The sequence below is a fragment of the Canis lupus genome, chromosome 21 (assembly GCF_011100685.1).
Source record: "Canis lupus familiaris isolate Mischka breed German Shepherd chromosome 21, alternate assembly UU_Cfam_GSD_1.0, whole genome shotgun sequence".
Taxonomy (NCBI): domain Eukaryota; kingdom Metazoa; phylum Chordata; class Mammalia; order Carnivora; family Canidae; genus Canis; species Canis lupus.
The window spans coordinates 12,296,757-12,322,621 of NC_049242.1; the positions used below are offsets into that span (position 1 = coordinate 12,296,757).

Here is a 25,865-nt window from a genome sequence, read left to right on the forward strand (position 1 = left end):
AAGAAGCCAGAGCCAGACCATAACCTCTGTAAGCAACTTGCCCAGAATGGTCATGACTTGGTGATGACTGTCAGCTTCCCTACCTTTTGTCCCCACTTCCAATGCAGGACCAACCACAGCAGACCCAGCTAATCACTAGGAGCCCTTACGTCTAATTAGCCCACTTCTACCTTCCCCAGGCCAACATTCTACCATCAGGGCACATCTGAAACCTTCCCTTTCCTTCACTGTAATTGAAGTGAAGCCACCCTCCTGCCTGCCTTTGAGTCTCTGCCAAACACAGTGTTGGGGGCTGACTCTCTTGCTATAAGAAGCTCTGAATAAGCAGTTCAGTTTTTTTCTTACATGGATGGTTTTTATTTCCACAATACTATGCTATCATTTGGGATAAAACAGAAGTGTGTACATGTGTTTGTGTATGCATAGATTGCAATTAAAAGTACATGCACACCCATGAAAACAGAAATGATATTGCTTCCTAGGAAGGGAATTGATTGGTTGAGCAATGGAGGTAATAGTGAGACTGATACTTCTGTTTTCCCTTTTGAACCTTTGGGATGCCCCACCATCACCAAATCAATGATTTAAATAAAAATAACAAGTAAAAGTGAATTTCACTTTTAAAATATGAAGACTTAGATTATGAGAAGTATTTATCATTCAAATTCACAAATGACCACAATCTCTAAAAGTAACCAGCTTGATGATTATTATATTTAGAATAAATCGGTGATAAGGTGAATTGTTTCACAGCTCTGAGCCTGGCTGACCCAAGGAGGACAGCAGGGGGGGATTGTAGGGAGGATTTATTGCCACTTCACATGTGTGGTTCCTGTCCTATAGTAAGTGCATTAGCCAGGCTAGACTAACAGCTGAAGAAACAGAACCCAACATTTACGGCAATTCAGATACAGTAGATGTTTCTTTCTTGCTCACAGAACAGAGAGGCTGAATGAGGTAGCAGGTGGTTCTCTCTCAGTTGCTCAGGAACTCGGACCCACACTTGACCTGCCATCTTTGATGTGGGGCTTCTAAAGTCTCCCTGGGCAGCCCCGGTGGCTCAGCGGTTTGGTGCCACCTGCAGCCCAGGGCATGATCCTGGAGGCCGGGGATCGAGTCTCACGTCGGGCTCCCTTCATGGAGCCTGCTTCTCCCTCTGCCTGTCTCTGCCTCTCTCTCTTTCTCTCTCTCTCTCTCTCTCTCTCTCTCTCTGTGTGTGTGTTTAAAGATTTAAATCTTTAAAAGAAATAGTAAAGTCTCCCTGGGTTGCATCTTATCCATGTAGCTCAAATGGGAAGAACATGGGTGGCACATACAGGAGGCTCTATGGGCCGTGCCTGGGAGCGGAGACTTTCACTTTCCCTCATATTTGGGATTGACAGATTTAGCAAATAACAGGACAGACATCCTGTATTTTATCCAATTACATTTGAATTCCAGATAAATAACAGTATTTTTTAAGTATAAGTAGTATGTCCATGTCATATTTGGTACATATTTATTCTAAAAAAATATTTATCTAAAATTCAAATTTAACTGAGCATGCTATATTTTATCTAGCAATCCTGGGCCACATTTCACTGGGTGGAACTTAATGCAAGCTAAGGAGGCTAGGAAATGCAGTTCTGTTGTTCCACCAGAAGAAGAATATGTGAGTTTTGTTAAGCAACTAGCAGTCTGTGCTGTGGTAAGAAACGAACAAGGTTTAGGTCCCTTCCTTTCCTCTCTACTACAGGTGTCACAGGACCTAGAGAAGCAATAGAAAATAGTGGTTCTTGAGTTTTGGCATGCCTGAGAATCTTCTGGAATTCCAGTTAAAAGATTAAAATCTTTTGTTCCAGCCTTGACAATTCCAAATTCTCTCTAATCTTAGAACTCAGAATCTACCTTCTTAACCAGCACCCCACACAGCTCTATTGCAGGCAATGGAAGCAGCATACTTTTAGATCTTGAGAACTCAGATGTATGTACATGAAAAAATTAAGAACTCACCAAACAGTTTGAAATGAAGCAGTCTATGGTAGGTGATAAACCTAAGGTTTTGCAGCACAATAGACAGAGGCATAGTTTCCAAACCTATGTGTACAAGAGGCCAACGTGGAACACTGGCCTCAAATCTTGGGGTACAGAGCACAACTCAAAACACCTGCCAAAACAGGCTCCAGAGGTTCTGTCCCTTGGAACAAGTCCTTGGTAGACTCCAAAAATAAAATAAGACGACAGTGACACAACGTTGGAGTCCTTCATCAAAGTCAGACAGTCCCCTCCTTGTGCTGCATGGCAAGCCTCTGGAGAGAGCCATACAGCCGGTGTGGACTCTAATAAGTTGTCTCCTTGGAGTGATTTGACTCGCGGAGCTGACTGCTGTCTCTGGTAGTTTAAAGAACAAGAGAGTTATTTTTTTTTTAACAAATCCTCTTGTAATGGTTGAAATCCCAGCATTCATTCATATTCATTTTGGAAGCTGGCACCCATTGCTTAAGGGACTGGTAATAAAATTGACAATCTGCTACAGTGGGACTCATGCAGGTGTTATTAACTTTAACCGAATTGATCTCAACTAGATCACTGTCAGAGATGATATGGTAACAATCGATTTTTTTCCAGCTCCGAGAGCATTATTAGTTGACTTATTTCCATTTCTCCAGTCTTTTTTTTTCCCTTGAAGGCTTGAAGGTTTATGGCAGCATTTCTTTCTTCTTGCTTTCTCATTTCAATTTGTAAATAGTATGCTTTTAAGCACAATATTTGGGGAGGAGAGGCAATGCAGCTTCATAAACAACTCATCCAAGCCCTTAAGTTTGGCAGCTGTAGAATATGCTTAAACAGGCATTGAGAGAGAAGGACACTCTCGCTGAACACAATTCATTTCAACGATGCATTATGGACTGTCATGCCCACTGTTATGGACAAACTGTGCCACCCCTCCAGATTAATATGTTGAAGCTCAACCCCGCAGTGTGACCATATTTGGAAGAGATCATCTTATAGAGATCATTAAAGTTAAATGAGGTCATAAGGGTGGGCCCTAATACAATAGGACTGGTGTCCTTATAAGAAGGGACTCCAGGGATACACACACAGAGAAGAGGCCAGGTGAGGACACAGTGAGAAAGCAGCCATCAGCAAGCCAAGGAGAGGCCTCGGGAGAAACCACACCTGACAACACCTTGATCTTGGACTTCCAGCTTCCAAAGCTTTGAGAAAATGCATTTCTCTTGTTTAAGCCACCCAGGTCTGTGGTATATCATTATGAAATCCAGGCTGACTAATGCACCCACCTACCCAGAGGACTGCAGTGTGGTGCTACAGTGTTTCCTGATGGGCCTGGGAAGAGCACTAGTGCCGCAAGTCTCTTATCAGCAGCAAGGTGAACGGAGGCACCAAGCTGCATATTCCAGGAACTTACACCCTGTTCCACATACCTAGTCCGTGTACCTGCCCCTCCCACTGTGCTCATCTGCATCAAGAGTCAGAGCAGGAAAAAAAAAAAAAAAAAAAAAAAAACGCCCTACAGAAAAGATGAAGTATGGAACTCTGGGATGGCTGGTCCTACAGGTTCCTAGCACTGTGACTTTAGGCAGTGAAGCCCCATAGACCTCAGTGTAATTATCTGCACACTAGAGAGACCACCACCTGCTTCTGGGAGTTGTTACCATGGTCCAACCTGAACAATCAATAGAAAAGGATCTTGTAGAGCATACAAGATAACAATAATGGGCGTAGGAAAGCTCTGACAGTAGAGTGTTGTAAAAATCATTCTTTTGTTTGTTATCTCAAATACTTCAGGAATGTATGTGTTAGACTATAACATAGGCAACTATCCGGGGGCGGGAGAGAAATCAGCTCTTTTACTGCTAGAAATTATTTTAACAAAACCAGAAAGACAGATCTGTGCCAACAGAATATATAAATTAAAAAATGATCCCTGAAGATGTAGGAGCAAATTAAGACACATTATAAGTAATTCAAGGTATAAGGAAAAGTCAAGAATGCTGGTTCTTTAAAGCATATGCTCTGCACTCAGGCCTGAGTCTGAGTATCTTTTTTTATCTTTCTCTCACAAATGATGTATTATAGGGAGATATTTAATCTTTCCAGATCTGATAGGTTTGTTGAGGGTTAAATATAATAATACATGTGTATATGAACTACTGTAGTGCTTTTTGTATCAGATATATGCATTATGATTCCCTGATTCCACCAACAATCCCTGTATGACCTTCAACTCACCCTTCTAAGCCTGTTTTCTCACCTGGATGCTAGGACTTCCTTCTTACATGCTAACATTGTGGCTGTATCATGAGGCTGATTAATAATTCAGGTTTCTTATGTAACTATGAAATAAAACTTACAAATCAGGACTTAACAACAGCAACAACAACCAGTGAATTGATGTGAAAATGTTTCTCCATAAGCATACAGGGTCATGAATAGAAAACCGAGTCTCACAGGAATCTTTTTCCTCCAGACCAACTAACCATTCCAGAAATATAGATCACGTACCCACTCTGCAGAGCACAGTCCTAGAAGCTGAGAATGCTGCCGGGGCAAGCTCATGCATGGTAAACTATACGGTTTAGAGCAGTCACTGCTGCGCCGTGCAGAGGACTTTAGGATAGATCCAGCAAGAGCAAGCTCAGCACCTAGAGGAGGTTAAAGATGTAGAGTTGGATGTCAGTCTCTAATATTCACGAGGTAGAACAATTTCAAATGAGTACAGCTGCTGGCCAGGGGCTCTCAGGAGTAGAGCCAAAGCCACATGTAGGCCTCTCTCCTGGTGAGGTGCTGGGGAAACCCTCCACCCCGACCTCCCAGTCCTGTGCCAAGCATGCTGACGGAGGTTACCCAAGTTTGTCCTTAGTTCCCTTCTTACTGTGTTTCTGAAGCCACAACTAGGCCAGGAGAGCAGGCCATGAGATAAGCCCCTTCTGGGTGTGTTGGTTTGTTTTTTCTCATCTGTGAAATGACACCTACTTCACGGGGTTTTTCTAAAAATAAAACTAAATAATATATGTCAAAATGCTCACGGAAGCGGCACAAATACAAATGCTCATCATTGCCACCATCATTTGTCTCAGAGAGCTCCACCGTGTGAAACCACCCACCTCAGCCTGGTTCTGCAGCAGATGGCTGCCAGAAATCTCAACAGCAGCAATCTTTCCAGTCATTCTTCAAATTCTGCTTAGTGTTCATTATCACCTTTATTGACTTAGCCCAGCTGCAGGCCCCAGCCCCGCTCCATCATTCTGTCACTAGGATTCGGCTGGGCAATTTGTGGTTTCCAAAGGCAGAAGGATGCCAGGGCAGGAACGCAAGTATGATTCAACAGCACAGCCTGAGGACATGCCCCTTTCCCTGTGTTCTCCGTCCTGGCTGGGCCCCCGCAGAGCAGGGGCAGGGCTGGTCCTTCTGATCCTGGGGTCAAGAGGGCCAGGGCCCACGGTGCCGGAGTCTATTTTGTGATCAGGAGAAGAAAGCTGCGGCAGGGCCTGCAACCACTTCCATATGAGTCCTTTACAGACAGTTTTAGAAGCAATGTGGTATAGTGGGAATAACAGTAATAACACCCTCTCTTTGCTGGGGAGGCACTGCAGACCAGCTTGTATGCGGATGCTTTAAAAATTGCCTACATTTGGCATGCTTGGGTGGCTCAGTGGTTGAGCACCTGCCTTTGGCTCAGGGTGTGATTCCAGGCTTCCCACAGGGAGTCTGCTTCTCCCTCTGCCTGTGTCTCTGCCTCTGTCTTAAATAAATAAATAAATAAATAAATAAATAAATAAATAAATAAATAAGTAAGTAAGTAAGTAAATAAATAAATAAAAATCTTTAAAAAGATCCAGATTTATGATGCTACAGTTCTGGAAACCAGAGGTTCTAAAGTTAAGGTGCCAGCAGAGCTGTGTTCCTTTAGGAGGCACTTCCTTTCCTTCTCTGGGTTCCAGGGGCACCTCCATTCCTTGGCTCAAGCCTCTCTCCTTGCCTCCCTCCAACCTCTGCTTCCATGGTCCTGTCTCCTTCCCTGACCCTCCTACCACTCTATTACAAGGACTCCTGTGATTTCATTAGGCCTACCAGAGTAATCTAGGATGATATTCCCAACTCAAGATCCTTAACTCAATCACACCTGCGAGAAAAGGTAACACATTCACAGGTTCTGAGAACTAACATGTAGACATCTTTGAGGGGCCATTATTTGGTTTCCCACAACTCCCAAGTGTGAATATTTGCATGGGGATTTTACAGTAAGGAGCTGAGTCTTGGAGGAACTGCAAAGAGCTAAAAATGCTAGAAGTGACTTCCAAACAGAGATTAGCCTTGTTGTAAAACCCATATTCTTTGGACCAGCTGCTTCTAGACATGGAAGCAGAAGCTCTGAGTGGGTGTCCAGCTCTGCTCCAAGCTGCCCAATGGCTGTAGGCTGCTAAGAGGTACCAATGAGAGCATGGCTATAAAGTGGATTTAAACTATGTTTCACAAGTACAAGACAGAGATGCCCCTTGGGTGGGGGTCCAGATGGGGAAACCAGGGCCCAAGGTGTGGAATGACTTGCAGAAAGACACATAGTAAGGAAATGGTGGAGCCAAGATTTCACCCCAGATCTGCTTGACTCCAAAGAAAATAACAGCTTTATTCGTGAAAGCTATAGTTTAAAGAGTCACAGCAAAAGAAGGGCGCTTTTGTGAGTCTCAGCTGGAGTATATACAGTGTAACCTTTTCATACTCTCATGTACATAACCTTTCAAATACAAAGCATAAAGTGCTTCTATTCAGTCTTGTACTTTATACACTACAACCTTTATACTTTCAACATGGACATGTTTGGGGTAGAGAGGCTGGGACTGACATATGAGCACAGAAGGAAAAGGTTATGGCTCTCCAGTAGAGAAAAGGGAAGGTAGAGAGAGGACATGCTCCGGAAACTCAAACATCATGACCACCTTGTAAAAGCAAAATCCCGACTGGTTCACCAATTTCTGACAGGAAAGAACAAGAAAACCCCTTAGAATAGGAGGGAAAAGTTTAGGGCCAATTAAATAGGCCTCTTCCCACTGTGCGTGGTGGATGGCAGATGTAAAGAATGTATTTCTCTCCTCTTGCCCCAGTTAACGATATAGATTGAAGGTATAAATATGTTTGAATGGAGGTAAGGGCTTTTTTTTCTCCTTTATTCTTTTTTAAATTCAATTTGGCAGCATATAACACCCAGTGCTCATCTCATTATGTCAATGGGGGTAAGTTAAGTCAAATGAATAACTGGCTGGCTCCTAAGAAGAACTAAGCACAGTCTGGCCTCTCAAGTTGGCTTCCAAGGGGCATGGAATGTGATGGTTTGGATCATGGATCCAATCTTCACTCTGCTTTGCTACACTGGATGATTTTTGTTTGTTTTTATTTTAATCAACTGGTGTGCATCACAGTGCTCACCTTCATGCCCATCACCAGTTTCACCCACCCACCCCCGCCCACCTCCTCTCTAGTAACCGTCAGTTTGTGCTCTATAGTCAAGAGTCCATTTCTTGTTTTGTCTCTTTTTTCCTCTTTGCTCATTTGTTTTCTTAAATCCTTCATATGACTGACATCATATGGTATTTGTCTTTCTCTGACTTACTTCACTTAGCAATGTACTCTTTACCTCCATCATGTCATTGCAAATGGCAAGATTTCATTATTTTATGGCTGAGCTCTATTCTATTGTGCATACACACACAGAGATTTTTTTATCCATTCATCAATCAATGGACACCTGGACTGCTTCCATATCTTGGCTATTGTAAATAATGCTGCTATAACGTCAGGGTGCATGTATCTTTTTGAATTAGTGTTTTTGTATTTTCTGGTAAATACCCAGTACTGCAATTGCTGAATCTGAGAGTAGTTCTCTGGGTTCTATTTTTAACTTTCTGAGGAACCTCTATGCTGTTTTCCAGAGTGGCTGCCCCAGTTTGCATTACCACCAGTGCACGAGAGTTCCTTTTTCTCCACATCCTTTCCCAACTGTTGTTTCTTGTGTTGTTGATTTTAGCCATTTTGATAAGTGTGATATGACATCTCATTGTAGTTTTGATTTGCATTTCCCTGATGATGAGTGATGTTGAGCATCTTTTCATGTGACTGTTGGCCATCTGGATGTCATCTTTTGAGAAATGTCTGTCCATATCTTCTGCTCATTTTTTAATTGGATTATTTGTTTTTGTTTTTTTTTTAGGTGTTCAGTTGTATCAATTCTTTATCTATTTTGGATACTAACCCTTTATGAGATATGTTATTTGCAAATACCTTCTCCCATTCAGCAAATTGTCTTTTAGTTTCCTTCACTATGCACTTCACTATTTTTATGTAATCCTAATAATTTTTTCTGCTTTTGTTTCCCTGGTCTCAGGTCTTTTTTTCCCATTGGATATTCTCTCCTGCTTTGTCAAAGATTAATTGACCATATAATTATGGGTTTATTTCCAGGTTTTCTATTCTCTTCCCTTGATCTATGTGTCTATTTTTGTGCCAGCACCATGCTGTTTTGATCACTACAGCTTTATAATATAACTTGAAGTCCAGAATTTTGATGCCTCCAGCTTTGCTTTTCTTTTCTTCAAAATTGCTTTGGTTATTCAAGATCTTTTGTGGTTCCATACACATTTTAGGATTGTTTTGGCTCTGTGAAAACTAATGTTGCTATTTTGATAGGGATTGCATTGAATTACACTAGATGAATTTTTAACTTCCCTGAGCCCCACTCTTCATCTACAAACAATGATGCGTGTTCCTCAGAGGTTGGTAGGAGAAAAACATAAATGCTAACACATTGCATGCAATGAAGTGATGATGGCATATGTTAATTGACATCTTCCTACATTATAACTTGGGGGCCTCTGATCAACCCTGACATTCCTATTACCAAATGTCAACTCAGCAGAATGCATAAGAAGTTTCTAGGTGCTTATTCCAAAAACTACTCAAGTAAGAGAAAATAGAAAAATAGACAATAATGATAGTTCATATTTATTAAGATATCTATGGTAGTCCAGATACTCTTTTAGGTATTTTATGGATATTAATAAGTTAATCCTTACACAACCATGAGTATAGATTTAACACCAACCCATTTTAGAGATGATACAACAAAGGAACAGAGTTTGCACTGATAGGAAATGTCAGAGCCAGGATATTAACTTGGCAATATGGTTCCGTAGCCTACACATTTTACAACTACACTAAGGCAGCTATATAATTTACTATCCAATCCCGGACATCCCAGACACTTTTTAGGGAGGAAAGCAGGCAGAAATCCAGAGTGTCAAGGCTCGCCAGGACACATTGGCACTCTAGCTTTACCATCTATATAGTAGCCATCAAGAACATAAATGGATCTTAGAAATTGTCCTCTGCTTGTATATAATGGGGAAACTTTAGTGCCTGACTCATGGGAGGTACTCAATAAATTTATGTTGAATGAATGAATGAATGAATGAGTTGAGTAACTTTTCAGAGAGCTAAACTATACATTTCTATTATTCTTATGATATGATTGCAGAGCTTGGCAATATCTGATTTGAAGTGGTCTGAGCATTTTCCTGTATTCTCTTTCATAGGACAGATAGTTACTACTAATGGCCTCAGGATTCATTCCAGAGGTAAAACAACTTACTGGAGTGAAGGAGGAAAGGATCTAAGACTGCCACATTGTTGGACAGACAGCTGAAACACTATGCCTGTGGGAGAGAATCAGAACAAAAGATCAATCTGTCTCCTTGGCAATTTATATGTAAGAAACATATCACATCTAGTCTCTCTACATTCCACATTGCCCCATGATATTAGAAAAGTCTTAAAAAAAAAAAAAAGTCTTAACACCAAGTATGGGTCTCAACCACTTTGCGTAAATGAATCTTTACTATCACCTATAAGGTAGGTACTACTATTATCATTTTACAGAGTAAGAAATAGGCATAGCTCATAACTGACAGGGCTAGAAATTAAGTTGAGAAATTTTGAATTAAGTAGTTCCGGAGTCTATGCTCTTCCCGACTCTGCTCTTTTGCTTTTTTATGCTGATACAAATCATCAGCTTTGTTATGAGAAGGATCTGGACAAATACATGGAGGTGGGGAAGAAAGAAGAGTAACAAAGAATTCTTCTACTAAAAAAGATGCTTCTTCCTGACAAGAGTCTCTCAGGAGAGGAAAAAAAAAAAAAAAAAACAGTGTGGAAAGAGGGGAATTACCAACATTGTGGGCTGGTCATGGAGAGATTATTCCTTGATATTAAGGGAGTAAGAAATCAGTAAAATTTTGGAGAACAGCTATTTCTTAGGTAGAAAGTTTTGAGGGTATCAGCAATGAAAAGAGAAAATTTTAAAGTTATCTTCATGTGTTCTAAGAATATACTTCACCACCACCCTAAAAGTTAAATGTGGTTTTTTAAGAGGTGAGGCTTAGGTAAGTTTGTAATATATTTAAATTGTGTGTTATCATAGAACTTCTATTTAAATTAACACAAACTTATTTGGGATTTCATATAAAGTATCCCATCTTGTCTGTACCTGGGACTGTGAAGTAGATACTACTGTTGCCATGTTGTAAATGAAGAAACAGTGAATCAGAGAAGTTAAATAATTTGCTTAAGGTCACACAGGAAATAAAGATCAAAGCTAGGATTTGAACTTAGGTCTGACTCCATAAAGCCCTGCTCTCACTCTGCACACTAAATTGGTTTATATCTCCTGTAACAAAGCCAAAGTTCACACAGAGAAAGATCTAGAACATCAGCTTTAGTTCAACTTTAATCCTAGTGACATTATAGCTTCTCTTATTGCCTATGTCTCCTCCAAATACATACTATGTACACTCTCAGGATATTCAACATATCAAAAGAAGAGAAATTCTAGACTGGAAGAAAATGATAGCTTCCAAAAGAACCCCTTTCAAATGTTACTGATATTTGATCGTGAACGTCACCTTTTTCTAATATGAAGATACATGTAATAAGATATATGCACATATTATACATATACACATATACATACATGTATATGTACATACATAGATGTAATTTGCCATTCTTTGACCTGTGGTGAAATGGAAGGCCATATACTATATTGGCTAACAGCTTTGCCTTTGGTGGGAGACATACTTGGATGCAAGCACCAGTCTGCCTTTCAGTATCCATGTGATCATGGACATTCAATTCAATTACTCTACGTCTCCATTTTCTCATTGGTAAAATAGGGTAATTATTCCTCCTTATAGTTTTGTGCTTTTTTAATAATATGTGTAAACCACTTAGCATAGGCCTGGCACCATAGTAAGGATAGAAGAAAAGATTGCTTTTTATTACTTAAAATAAAACTTTTTCACTGATACCAGAATAAGTTATCAAAATTAATTGAGCTTTTTCTGAATACCAATCACAGAAAGCCAAAACCACTGGCCTTGACATGTAAAGGATCATGAACCATAAGGTCATAAAGTCACTCATCTATCCTCTTGTTACAATTGAATAAGTCATTTTCTTTCTCTGGGCCTTCATTTTTTAAATCAATAATAGAATATTATTATGTGTAAAGCAATGGTTTCTGTGTTCAGTTCTGACTTTATTTATTTATTTATTCATTCATTCATTCATTCATTCATTCATGACAGATACAGAGAGAGAGGCAGAGACATAGGCAGAGGGAGAAGCAGGCTTCCTGTAGGGAGCCCGATGCAAGATTTGATCCCAGGACCCAGAGGTCACGCCCTGAGCCAAAGGCAGATGCTCAACCACTGAGCCACCCAGCTGTTCCTCAGTTCTAACTTTAAAATGCCAGTTCCTAGTCATAGTAAATGTCAACAGCACCCTCTTTCAACGTTAAGAACAGTGATTCTTGATGACAAAGTCCTCAACAAGTCATCCTGATTGAAACTGTACAGACATAGGATATTACCCTAATGAACAATTTGTGATTCTGTCAAAAGCTATAACCTCAATTTCCTTCTGAGGAGGAAGCATTTCTGTCCAGATCCTGAGGGAAGGGGAACATTTAGTAGCCTAGAAAAGCAATTAGACTTAGTTCTAACTTCCTTCCACCAAATGGCCACACAAGGTGATACCATAGCAATCAAGTGAGTCCTGCTCTGGATATAAAGATACACATTAATTGTCCTTGGAGTAGCTCTGGACACTGTAATGTAATCCAAGAATAAATACTATAACTGAGCTGATCGGTTTGTTTAACAACATACAGCATGAATCTATGCAATTCTTTCCATTTCTCATAGCAAACTCAAACATATAAGTAACTGGTTCACAGAATCATTAATTTGTTTATAGATTCAAGCACTTCTACTGATGCCTACCAACGTGCTAAACATATGGGGGAAATTAAAATACAGTTTTTGCCCTTGAGACTAGTAGGCGAGACAAACAACTAATGTGATGCCACTGTGATATGGTGGTAAAAGTATTATAAAAGCACCCAAACACATTTGAGGGAGTTAAGGTGGCGGTGTGCTGATAAATTGGCTCTGGAGGTGGCAGGAGCTCTGATTTACAGCATTTGCTGAGTCCTGTGGTGTAAAAACTCCACGAAGGCCTATTTCAAGCCTTCAACAAGACATCCTTGAACACAGAGTTGGAAAGAAGGATGTGTAATTAGCTCTTCTAAGCTAGTACATCCCGGCAGTAAAGGGCAGGGTCTCAGAAGTACTAACAAAAGCTTTCTTGTGTGTTTGACCTTTCCACTAAAAGATTTCTAAACAGAAAGGTTCTGCCAAAAAGCTGGGGAGCTCAGGACCCACAATATTTATTCAATTCCATGCAGGAATCTGGACCAACCTAAGCCTGGAGAGCTCTTTTCTCATGGAAGGCAGATATGCCTGACTGCTGAGTTCCACCTATGTTTACCTGCGTCTAGGAAGACTATTTAACATTCTGGAGTGGTATGTTTGTTCATATTATCAACCGCATGCCCTCAGAATAAAGATTCAGTGAACCTGCTGTCAGAAGAATTTCCCCTGTGGTGGCGGAATGCAATCAATGTCTTTGGTGGAATACACTTAAATCAATAAGCAGTGCTGTTTTAACACATCTCAGAAACTGCCAAGAAACCTGACCCAAGTTAAAGAACATCACTGAAGCCAAACTTTCTTGTTTATAGAGCAATGCAGGGGTATTAAGGGAGTTATTCATGAAATTTAGCTCTATAAAGAGTTTGTACAGTTGATAATAGAGTTTGAAATTGCTTGTTCTAACCACCTCTAAATGAGGCGGAGCCCTTCTGCTTCTCCAGTAAATTTTCCTTAAATGAGTCTTTCAGATTAACAGACATATGCAATGTTAAATGAATAACGCGATAATTAAATTTACTGTTCTGTGATCTAAACATTTGAGAAACTGATTTAATGTTTGGTGGGTTTCTCTAATGCAGGATTTCTCAGAGCCTTTATTTTGCATGAATTATGGCTACCTAGCGAACCATATTAAGTTCTATCAGACAATGTGCCAAGCATGTCAAATATGTTACCTCATTTAATCATTTCATCAAATTTGTAAAATAGATATTATCATCTACATTTTTCTGGGGATGAAACTAAGGCTTATAAAATTGCAACTCGGTGTTCAGGGTCATAGATCCATTGAGCAGATCTTGAACCCATACCTCTCTGACTTCAGAACCTGTGCTCTTAAACTTTATTCTCCCTATACTGTGAATCTCTGGCTATAGGAGAGTGTATGTATTGCTTACTTACATATTTAAGGACTAAATGATTTTCCATAGGCCTTTTTTTGCTGCCCCAGTGTCCAACACAACATGCTTTGTGATGTATCGCACCAGGGGGGCTTACACAAGCTTTTATGGATATCATACAAAGAAACAAGTAAGGAAATCTTGTTCAGAAGTTGAAAATTGTGGTACAGCTATAAGGAATCTAAATAATAAAATTAACACAGTTGACTCTTGAACAATATGGGGGTTAGGGGTGCCAACCCTCCATGCAGTTGAAAAGCCACGTATAACTTTTGACTCAAAAGTACTAATAGCCTACTTGACCACAAGCCTTACTGATAACATAAACAGTTAACACATATTTCATATAAATATGAAATAAACTAAGCTAGAGAAAAAATGTTAAGAAAACTTAAGAAGAAATACATTTACGATACTGTACTGTATTTTTTTTTAATCTATGTATAGGGAACACCTGGGTGGCTCAGTCAGTTAAGTGTCTGACTCTTGGTTTTGGCACAGGACATGATCTCATGGTTTAGGAAACTAAACCCTGCATCAGGCACCACTCTCAACAGGGAGTCTATTTAAAGATTCTTTCCCTCTCCTGGCACATGCATGCATATGTTCTCTGTCTCTGTCTATCTCTCAAATTAATACATGAATCTTAAAAAAAAAAAAAAATCCGGTGATGCCCAGGTGGCTCAGTAGTTGAGTGTCTGCCTTTGGCTCAGGGTGTTATCCTGGGGTCCTGGGATCAAGTCCCACTTCAGGATCCCCATGGGGGGCCTGCTCCTTCCTCTGCCTATGTCTCTGACTCTCTGTGTGTGTCTCTCATGAATAAATAAATAAAATCTTTTTAAAAAAGAAAATCCAACTACAGGTGGATCCATGCAGTTCAAACCCGTGTTATTCAAGGATCAACTCAATCAAAGGGCAAGGATCGGGTCGTGGCAAGTGTTTACGTCTAAAGAAATGGGTTTCTATCCTGGAAACATCACAGATATAACCTTGAACAAGTCATTTCACCTTTCAGCTTCAGTCTTCTCTGCAAAGTAACTGTGTCACATGAAATAATCTCCCTGCTTCTTGGTGTTGGATTCAATCTGCCATGGACATCTTGCACTCCCTACATGTCTTGCTGCATGGGCCAAAGTTACAGAGGCATGATCATTCTTTCACTCTGTGAAAGTGCCATTGTGTTACTTTTCAGGATTTTTTGTGAAGTTGGCAATTCTGAAAAGTGAAGAATGCACTATGTGGACCTATGCTGTGATGTGCTCTTCCTCTGTCTGAGAACATGCTTGCTGTTTGCTATAAAAGTAGCAGATTCCCTCATCTCAGCGCTTCTTTTTTGTGGTGCACTCCACTGAGCCTGAAGGGTCCACCTTCAGGAGCCTTTGTTACATGTGGAATTTAGGGATTGTGAAACCAGTTCAGCTATGCTGATACTCTTGTACTGATTTTATAGTGAATAAGAGCACTTTGTCTCTCATCCAGGAGTCTTACATTTTCTAGCAGCACCCAAGCAACTATGCAAGGCTAAGTTGTTAGCTTATGTAGTTGTCCTGCTGTTAGCTCTTTTCTGCACTGTCAAACTTATTTTAGTAGGGTAAAGTCCTAACAGATGGCATAAGGGAGCACATGGTACTCCCTCAAATTTGGTAGAATAAAAAGAAACCATGAAGTATAAGATGTGACCGGTTGTGGGTTTTTTGTGTCACTCATTCATTCATTGTTTTAGCAGACACATTTTGAGTCAATGCCCTGTGTCAGGCCCTAAGCAATAAATGATAGGGAGGAAACAACTCCTGCTTTTCATGGAATAGAACCAGACAATTCTAGAGCAAGCATTAAGGAATTGCTAAAATTATAAGTATGTCCATTTTTAAACAGATTCATGCTGCACCAAAAAAAAAAGGTAAATTCGGCAGAAGTTATCCAAAAATTGAATAATTTATAGAAGAGGAGAGGCACTGAGGTTGTTGTTGACATAATTAGACCAGAAAGCTTTTATGAGAGTATCTGACAATGTGTAACTTGTGTGTGACCCCTAACAGGTGCTCAGTAATTTCTTTCTGAATCTGAGAGTCAGATAGCCTTTATATTTGCATACATTGCTTCTAGTTTTATTTCAAAACCAGACACAAGTGGGCTAATTGTTTCCATACAAAAACAGACAAAATATTAAAGTCCATTCAAAATCTAACAAAAGTCCCTATATTTGAAGGAACAGTCAAATCATGATATGAAATTAACTGGTACTCTGGACAAAGAAACACACAAAATATCAAGAACCTTAGGATGCTCTTGGGAGATATTTACTTTTTTTTTATTTTAGTTTTAATGAATTAGAGAAGCTGAGAAACAGAGAAAGTACAGTGTCCCACTGTGAAGAAAACTGTTTACCTTGCTGCTTAGAAGGCAAGGCCAAAAAAAAAAAAAAAAAAAAAAAAAAAAAAAAAAAAGAAGGCAAGGCCAGTGGTTCCAAATAGCCTTGAATGTTGTTTAGTGATTTTTTTTCCAGGCTACTTTATTATACAAGTGACTGCTATTTAGCTCTCTTATTGCTGTGGCCAATGAAATTGTAAAATATGGATAACGCTTCTCAAAAAAATTACTGAAAAGAATAGGTCTATAAAGTTTATTCATATATTCATTCTTCTAACAAATATTGATTGCATTCCTGTTCTATGCCAGGTAATATATAAGGTGCTGAGCCAGAATTAATGGAATTATTTGTAATATGTTTGAGTGTGAGTTGTTAGGGTAACTGAAACTGACTTCAAACACTGCAAAAATGAAGATAGGCTTAGGACTCCTGATGTTGGAATCCTTCCAAATGAACAGAACATCTTCCTGTCCAAAAAGACATACTGTTGGTGGGAAGTCACCAAAAGCTAATGTTGCTAGAGGCAGATGGCAAATAGCCAACTCAGATCAGTTTGTAAAGGCTGCTGGAAACAGCAGCTTAAGAAAAAAAAAAAAAAAAACAACTGTGCATTCTCTTCTATGTGTGGGTGCAGAAGGGCAAGCAGAGCAGTTAGCATAGAGGCAGTAGAATTGCACTCCTGAGTTATAGATATGATTAACTAAGGAGCCAGGAATCTAGAAGACAAAGACACATGAGTGGCTTCCTGGATTTTGTAAGAGCCGACCAGATTTCCAATTTGAAGATATGCAAGTAACTTGAGTTGGAGCTTTGGTGTGTCAATGAGTATTCTTGAAAGGCTGACCCAAAACATTGCTGTCATTATTAAAATAGAACATGAATCCAGATAATATAGAAGCCCAATAAAGCAGAATTCCTGGGACAATGGGGAAATAAGGTTCCAGATAAAGTTCCTGCTTCTGGCAGTGTAAGAATGTTCTTTGCTGTGGAAGAGGGACACTTGAGGCTACCTGGCTGGAGATTTTATCTCCCAGCCTCCCTTGCAGATGGGTGTGGTTACATGATTCAGATCTTGCCAGTGAGATGGGAATGCAAGTGACATGTGCAACTTCTATCTCAGTTGCTTAGAGTTGCTTAGAAAGCAGGCAAGGATGGTGCCCTTGAGATGGCAGAGAAAGAAGAAGGAAGGTAGCCAGCTTCCTGTGTGACCTCAGAGAGCCAACAAGCCCCACAGACCTGGACTGCTACCTGGGAGAGAATACTCTATTTTGAAATTTCATTATTACATCAACTCACTTAGTTTTTACCCTAACACAATTATTCAGAGGAAGTGCTCTGAAAGAGACTAGGGACATTTGAGCAAGATGTGAAGGAGGGGGAAAAAAGAAAAGTTAGTTTACAGAGTTCATGGAAAAATGTGCTTGGGAGAGAGAATGGACAGTACAGACACATGGAAGGGTATTTCTGTGCTCAAAGAACTTCAAAAACACATCACCACAGAGTAATGGTAGGAGACAGGCTCTCTCTCCACTCGCACTCAACCAGCACTGTACATATTAACCCAGATTACCTCCAAACAGATGCCCAGTCGTGGTCACACAGACTCCAGAAGATAGTATATACATTTCTTCATATTCCCATTGTGTCAGCCACGTTGGCCATCTAGAGGCCCTCCCTCTTTCGTCTTTCTCTCATCTTTTATACCTGTCAACTCTCTTCCCAGGCTCCAGCTTCAGAGGGCCACAGGCTCAATCAAGAACACAGACATGCTACTATCTCCATTCTACAGTAAGTGAGGTCTAGACACACTCACTGACCCCAAAGCCTCACAACTAGAAGGTGATAAAGCCAGGATCCAAACTCAGGTAATCTGACATAAAAATCCACTCCTTTAATTACCATACTCCATGCCCTGGCAAGCTCAGCTCTTAGGAAATCTTCAAAGTAAAACATCTTCAAAGCAGTAAAATCTTATCTTGCTTAGAGTGAATGCTTCTAATAACATAATCTCCCAACTAAAAAGGCTTTTGTCTTCCAGGGATAAAGAAGAATAAAAAGAGGGGAGGGGGGAGGAGGACAACAGAAAATTCTACCTTGCTACACTTAGAAGTATCATTCTCAGAAAGTGATGGCCATATCCCTCCTCAAATACTGATGCTCCCATGAAATAACATTAGTTCCCACACGTGTATCAAGTGGCAGAGGTAGTACTCCAACTTAAGTCTGTAATTATCACATTCCTGTTGCTTCCTCCAAAAAAGAAGAAGAAGAAGAAGAAGAAGAAGAGAAGAAGAAGAAGAAGAAAGAGAAAGAAGAAAGAAGAAAGAAGAAAGAAGAAAGAAGAAAGAAGAAAGAAGAAAGAAGAAAGAAGAAAGAAGAAAGAAGAAAGAAGAAGAAGAAGAAAGATCCATTATGTCTAGAGATACACCTAAGTGGTTCTGGCAGTAGTAAAGCAATATACATAGAAATGTCACATGCCTGGTAGTTACTAGCTATGTCTACCCCTTGCTTTCCGGCTCCCTGGTCTTTGGCATCCTTTCCCCTCTGTACTTCTCAATATTCACTGGAAGCAATCCCCCTTCCCCAAGGAAACTCAGCTCTCAGCAAAGACCCCAGCAAACTCCTTCAGACTAAGAGACGTGAATAGTTACCCACCATACATAACCCAGGATGAAACAAAACCTAATCTCTCAACTAAGAAAAAATTCTCACTCTGGGTTCTTAAGCATGGGAATAGGAACTAATACTTAGCCAATTCTGCTGCCTTGAGGTCACCCACACTCCAGCATGATTAAAAAAAAAAAAAAAACAAACCAAAAAAAAGAATAAAAAATAAACAAAAAACAAAACAAAACATCTACATAGTCAGGTAAGACTTCATATTATTTGAGACTACATTAAGCCAGGTATCTACCTTCTAAAATAGTAAACCCGAAGCACTCAAAGCTTGAATAAGCTTCGTGTTTTGTCTTCTTCAGAAATTATTGAGAAGGTGACCTATAAGAACTTCACTGGGGTCAGTCAAGCATGCGGGCTGGTTAGCAGTGCCTCTGACAGCAAGAGTCGAACAGGTGACTCAGACAGCGAGGCAGTGACAAATGGCTTTTCACAGCTGGCCACGGAAACACAGAACGAAAGTATAATCACATTTACTGCTATTAAAGAAAAAAGTCTCCACAATTAAATTTACTGGCCATTAAATAGTTACTGCTTTGCTTATACCAAAATGGTCATGTTGCATTTCTTCCTTTATACGATTTTTTTTTATTTCCTCTAATGGCTAAGCATGCTTTCCTTGGCACAGAATTTGCAGCTCTTAGTAGCATTTCCTGTTGTTTGTTAAAAAGCTCAAAAAGAGGGATGCCTGGGTGGCTCAGCAGTTGAGCGTCTGCCTTCAGCTCAGGGCATGATCCCAAAGTTCTGGGATCGAGTCCCACATCGGGCCCCTGCATGGAGCCTGCTTCTCCTCCCTCTGCCTGTGTTTCTGCCTCTCTCTCTGTGTCTCTCATGAATAAATAAATAAAATCGTTTAAAATAAAAGCTCCAAAAATAAAGAAAACAAAGCTGGGAAGCAGTGTGGCTATGGTGCTGCAGCTCTCAGCCTGAAGCCCAAGGGTTGCAAGGAAGCTGCAGAGTTATTTCAAGAGGCCTCACGATCTTTCCTCTGTGTATTAACCACCATCGTAGCCAACATCAGTGTCTCTCACACATGTCTGAAAAACACAGGATGAATAAGATTCTCATTTCAAAGTGGTGCTGTATCCATAGCGACCTCCTTTCATTAATTATAATACAGTAATGTACAATATTTTTTACATGAAAAAAGACTTCATTCTTGAAGCCACAGACGACCACTGGCATTATTACCTACACAATTTAACAAAATGTAAAGTCAACATAAGGATATAAGGATAACCTTCAATAAAAGCAGCATATTAGCAGTACAGCTCCTCTCAGAACTATGGCCATGTCAAACTGTAACCCTCAGAACTTTAGCTTAAGTAATGTTAGCTCTTACAGGCACAAACTAGAGTAACTACATTTTAGCTGTGTCACAAATCCACAGATTTCCTTGGGGAAAATGATTATGTATAAAGAATGCTTTCCCAAAACAGAATCTTCAGTAGGTAGGACAAAACCAAAAAAAAAAAAAGAAAAAGAAAAAAAGTAAACCTGTTCAAGACTCTAAATTAAAAAGAGGGCATTTTCTCATTAATTTACAACCCAAGGTTGCCAGGATCCCCAATTCAAAGGATATGTTGATTGGTTGCCACGTAAGAAAAATACAGCTTCCAGTTTATATGTACTCCTAAGACTCAACCCTTTTTTTTTTTTTTTTTTTAATTCCTGGAGTAAAGAAGCCTTAATTCAGGTGAAACATGAGGCAGGCAAGAATCAAACTGTTGAGCTTAGGGTCATGCTATAACAGCCCCTCCCAGATAAGAATTCTCTCCTGGCCACCCAACACTATACTTAGACAATAGTAAAACTTCAAAAAATGTTTGTGAAATCAATTACTGAATTTTGAATAAAATACTCAAAGCTGAGCTGGACCTCTGAGATGCCCCCTTTCCTGTAACGCTGAGAGATGGCTGCTTTCTCTGGGAGATGAGCGTGCAACATAAGAAGGCTGAGTGATTCCCTCAAACAGGATCCCAGTTCTAAGAGGCTGATTCCTTCATTAACCACAGAAACTGGGTTGGCTGTTGTCGCATTTTCCAAATACATTGAGTCAAGCTGTAAGTTGAAAAGACTTGCCCCAGTCTAGATATTGAGGCCAGGAGTTTCTTGAAGTGTCAAGAATTCTGAAAAGCCTTAATGTGTCAGATATATTTTACTTTTTTAATTTCTAACTCGAATTCCCTTTCCTGAAACTAAAACTATCAGAAAGGGAGGAGTGCCTGAAGGTTACAGGGGTAACCTCAATGTCCCCCTCCTCCAAACACTGCCACCAGGAAGCCAAATAAACCAAACCTACTCTGTGCCCAACATGTACCTGCTCAGAGCTCAATCACAGCCTCCCAGCTGTAACTGTTTGTTTACGCGCTCATCTCCCCTAAGAGATGATGAGTTCCTTGAGGACAACCTTATTTTATTGTCTCCATAACTCTACAGCCCAGCACAGGGACTAACATAGACTCAGTGCTCCTTAAATAAATTCTGGATATTACTAAATTCACTTTCTGTCTGAACTCATGCTTCTGTGAGACCTTTGATAAACCTCTTGTCACTTCTGTGTTTTTCAGAGGAGCTCTGTATCTCACCTGTGATTGATTGTTGTTCATTTGTTTTACTTTGTAGAGTCCAGAACATCACCAAACGGTAACACTGGCAACCGCTGGGACAGAATTGAGACAAGCACTAAGCAGCAATCCCACAGAAATCCCTTTCTGGGACCCCCATCCTGAGCCCTAGACCCACTCGCACTCATAAAAAGGCAGATGTGGAGCTGAAACAGAGTAGCACTTCTTTAGCTCGACCAATTTTCATATAAATTATTTAAGACTCAATACTGAAGAAACACCCCTGTCTTTCTCCCAACTGTGCTTCATCATCATCATCACCATCATCATCATGTATTAAATGTTTACTACATACCACACACCATTGAGCCACATTGGTGCTGGTGGAGCCTCCCCTGCTCCACCCTCCTGTATGCACATAACACTCTCAGCTCTAAGTTTTGCTCAAATGTCACCTTTGAAGGACATGAACAATGATCAGAAAATCACACCTACCCTTTCCCTCACTCTATCACTACTGGTTCCCACTTCCCTTAAACCTATTTATTTTTCTCCATAGCATTTACCATCTTTTAAGATGACATTTTTGCAATTTATTATGTTTATAGTCCATGCATTCCTTATCAATTACTTCCCTTTCCACGGGGCCAGAAATTGTGTCTGTTTTACTCACTCATGTATCCCAAGTACCTAGGAAAGGTTCTAGCTCACCACAGCTACTTCATAAACACAGGTTTAAAGGAACAAATGTATACAAGTGTTTGCACAGTGCTTCACATATATTGGTCGAGGAATTTCTTCAAGAAGCTCACAGCATAAAAACAATTTAAAAAATTTTAAGATTTTATGTTTTTTTTTCATGAGAGACATAGGCAGAGGGAGAAGCAGGCACCCTGCAGGGAGCCTGACGCAGGACTCATTCCCAGCACCCTGGAATCATGACCTGAGCCACAAAGGGGCCCCAATTTTTAAAAATTTTAAAAATCTTTTTAAATCCTGAATTTGAAGATATTTTCAGAAAAAAAAAATTTTTTGGTTGCAAAGTTTTCCTCCCAAACAAAGCTCTTTTCAGTTTGAGTGGCGTTTACATTTTTCTCACACACAGCATGTACCTTTCCCGCATGACAGATTTTCTAGAGATTGATTCTGCTCATGCTGGGATTTTTGCCAATTTTTCCATATGTTGGGCAGTGACTAGGTAAAAGAAGCTAGACTCTCTATGATCTGGTTCTCCTCAGAACAGCCTTGGCCATCCCACAAAATCATCCTTAGACATTTACATTTCTTATGCTGGGGATGGAAAGGAGACTATAGGGGTACATTAAAAAAAAATGTAGGACATGGCCAGTAGTTTCAAGGAGTACCCTATCCAGGGTGTTTTCAAATGTAGGTTAATATGATTATGCTTAAATCATGACTTTACTATTCACTAGCCCCGTGTGACCTTATACAATTCATTTAACCTCCCTGAGCCTTAAATTCCTTGCCTGGAAAAATAGGAGATGAAAATCATATTACCTCATGGGATCCTTGTAAGGAAAAAATGATGCTTAGAACAATAAGAGATTAAGATTCTCAGAGGAGATACTAATTAACCTTTACATTAAGTATCATCTGACAAAACAGAGTCATATGAAATGAGAATAAATAACTATCAAGGGTTAAATGAACAAGAGTGGCACTGGTGTCAGAGAATTAATGATGGCTGAGGTACAAAGAGTATTTCTTCATTCTTCTATTCATGCCCTAAACATACAGTGAGAGAACCTACTACTTCACCTCAAGGAATTCTAAATCTGATGGAGGGGTAGGGAAAAGACAGTGTCATTGAAATATGTGATGGGAGCATTATTGAGAAACGTCAAATAAATAAATAAATATATATATGATATCTATATTACAATGTGAAATACACATATCAATATTAGAATGTAAAATATAGATACATACATATGGAACAATGTGAGATTCACGTATGCATGCTGGTGGGTCAACATAAAGGACCTACTTGGAATTTTTACATAGAATTCTAGGTGAGCTACCATGCAAGTTTGAAGAAAGGATACTGAGAGGGGGATGAAAAGGAGAGGATCCAAGGAAAAGCTATTAACAGGCTGCTTTTGCCTGGACATGGCCAATTCTCAGTCCACATCTTATTTAACCTATCAGTATCATTACAAATGCTTCTCTCTGATCTCCACAGCAGCCTGAAGTGGTTTGTTTTCTTCTTCCTGGCCTCCCAACATTTGGTTTCCAAGACTAAGTATCAGGGTTTCATCTCTCTTCTAGCTACTCTCCATCCCTACAGGCCTCATGACATTGTATTTTGCCAAATGTTGCTGACTCTTAAATTCGTCTCTAGATCAGATCTCCCCTTGAATTACATTTTTAGATTTTCCATTTCCTTCTATACATATCCACTTGGATATATCTCTGACTTAACATGCCCCCAAACAAGCTTCTCATCTTTTTTTTAAAAAGACTTTATTTATTTATTCATGAGAGACACAGAGAGAGAGGCAGAGACACAGGCAGAGGGAGATGCAGGCTCCCTGTGAAGGGCCTGATGCGGGACCTGACCCCGGGACTCCAGGATCACTCCCTGAGCCAAAAGCAGGCACTCAACCACTGAGCCACCCAGGCATCCCAGCTTCTCATCTTCTACTTTACACCTTCTCTATACATGGTTTTCCCCAATCTCAGTTAATCACAATTCTATTCCTTAAATTGTTTAAAACATAAACCTTAGAATGATCCTTGACTCTGTCTTCTCATATCCATATCCAAGGAAACACTGTCAGATCTACTTTTAAACTATTCCAGAAAACTAATTCTAGTCAATTTGCTGAATATTATCCTAGCCTGAGCTACCATCATCCCTCACCTGGATTTTTTTTTTAAGATTTTATTTATTTATTCATGAGAGACACAGAGAGAGAGGCAGAGACATAGGCAGAAGCAGGCTCCATGCAGGGAGCCTGATGCAGGACTCGATCCCAGGACCCTGTGATCACCACCTGAGCCAAAGGCAGATGCTCAACCACTGAGCCACCCAGGTGCCCCTCTCACCTGGATTTTTACAACAATTTCCTCAATGGTCTGTTTCCACTATTGACTGCCTTCAGTCTAGTCTCAATATAGTAGTCAAAGCAATCCTTCCAAGACATGACTTAGACGATGTCACTCCTTAGCTCAAAAGATCCACAGGCTCCCCAACTTATTCAGAGTCAGGATCAAAGAACTTATAATAGCTACAAGCCCTTGAACAATAGTCTCGAAGACTTCCCTGACCACATCTAACTCCCACTACCTTCAACCTCACTGGTTTCCCTGCTGCTCTTGGAATACTCCAGATGTTCTCCCATCTGAAGGATTTTGTTCCTGCTCTTCTTTATACCAGAATCTTCCCTTAAATATCCTCATGGCTTCCTCCCCTGCCTCTTTCAAATCTTTGCTCAAATGTCATCTCTTTAATGAAAAGTATCTTTAATGAAAAGTATCTTCATCATACTATCTAAAATTAACATTCCCACACCCTCTTACCCCCTTTCCTGCCTTACTTTATAGCACATATCACCTATAAATATTTTACACAATTTGTGTTCATCATGGTCTGCCTCCCCTCTAAGAAGGTAAATCAGAGATCAGGAATTTGTTGTGTTCAGTGGACATCTCCAATCCCTAGAAGAATATTTGACACATTACAAAATTTAATAAGTTGTTTCTGAGAGACTACCTGAATTTATAATTAACTGAATATGAGAAGTGAAGTTTTGCAGATAAAAAGGCCAAATATAGTAGTGTTTTTATTGAACTAAGAAAGTCAGATCAACATCAGCCTGAGAGAAATAAGCTCAGAGCCTTTTTATTTGAGGATTCTTTAAGCTAACCTAATAAAGATGTCTAGATTGGCAGTCAGAAGTAGAAGCAGGGCATGGATCCCTGAAAAAGGAGAAACCAAGGAAGCAAACCCTATGATAACCTACTGCCTGGGGATGATGATCTTACTGCCCAGAAAGTGCTTCCAAACTCTAGCATAGGGAAGGTGTACCCAAACAGAGTTCAGCAGTCTCCTTGAGTTGAGAAGGCGGAGTTCAGAATTCAAAGAGATCACAGTGGGAAGAATTTTCAAGGCAGGGAATGGAGAGGAGAGAGCTACAGAGAGACCTCTGCAGAGAGATCTGCAAAGGGAGCCCCCTAATACTCTAGCTAAGTAGTTATCATCACACACATTTGAGGAAAATACCCAAGACTAGAGGAAAAAATTACCAAACCATATCAGGCAGAGCAGTCTAGGGAGGTCGCACATGGCTAGGCATAGTTCTTGGTCCCACCAGCCAGGGGGAGAAACATTCCTCTCATAGGGATGTATCAAGCAGAGTCCCCAGAGGTGCACTGCCTCTCTGTAAATAGTTACAGTGAAGGAAAGGGAGGAAAAAAAAAAAAACACGCATCTGTAGGGCCATCCAGACCTGTGGTCCTCAAGAATAAAGAATGTCAAGTAGTGTTCACAATGACACTGTTG

At 40.1% G+C, this 25,865-nt stretch overlaps 1 long non-coding RNA gene across 1 annotated transcript; it reads right to left on the reverse strand.

The window, feature by feature from the left end:
• Positions 1 to 4,522: 4,522 nt before the first annotated feature.
• On the reverse strand, positions 4,523 to 25,424 carry LOC119864876. Its single transcript, XR_005375353.1, has 3 exons — positions 25,327 to 25,424; positions 9,647 to 9,710; positions 4,523 to 4,646 (listed from the first exon to the last, which is right to left on the reverse strand). It is a non-coding gene; the product is annotated as an uncharacterized LOC119864876 (long non-coding RNA).
• Positions 25,425 to 25,865: the final 441 nt, after the last annotated feature.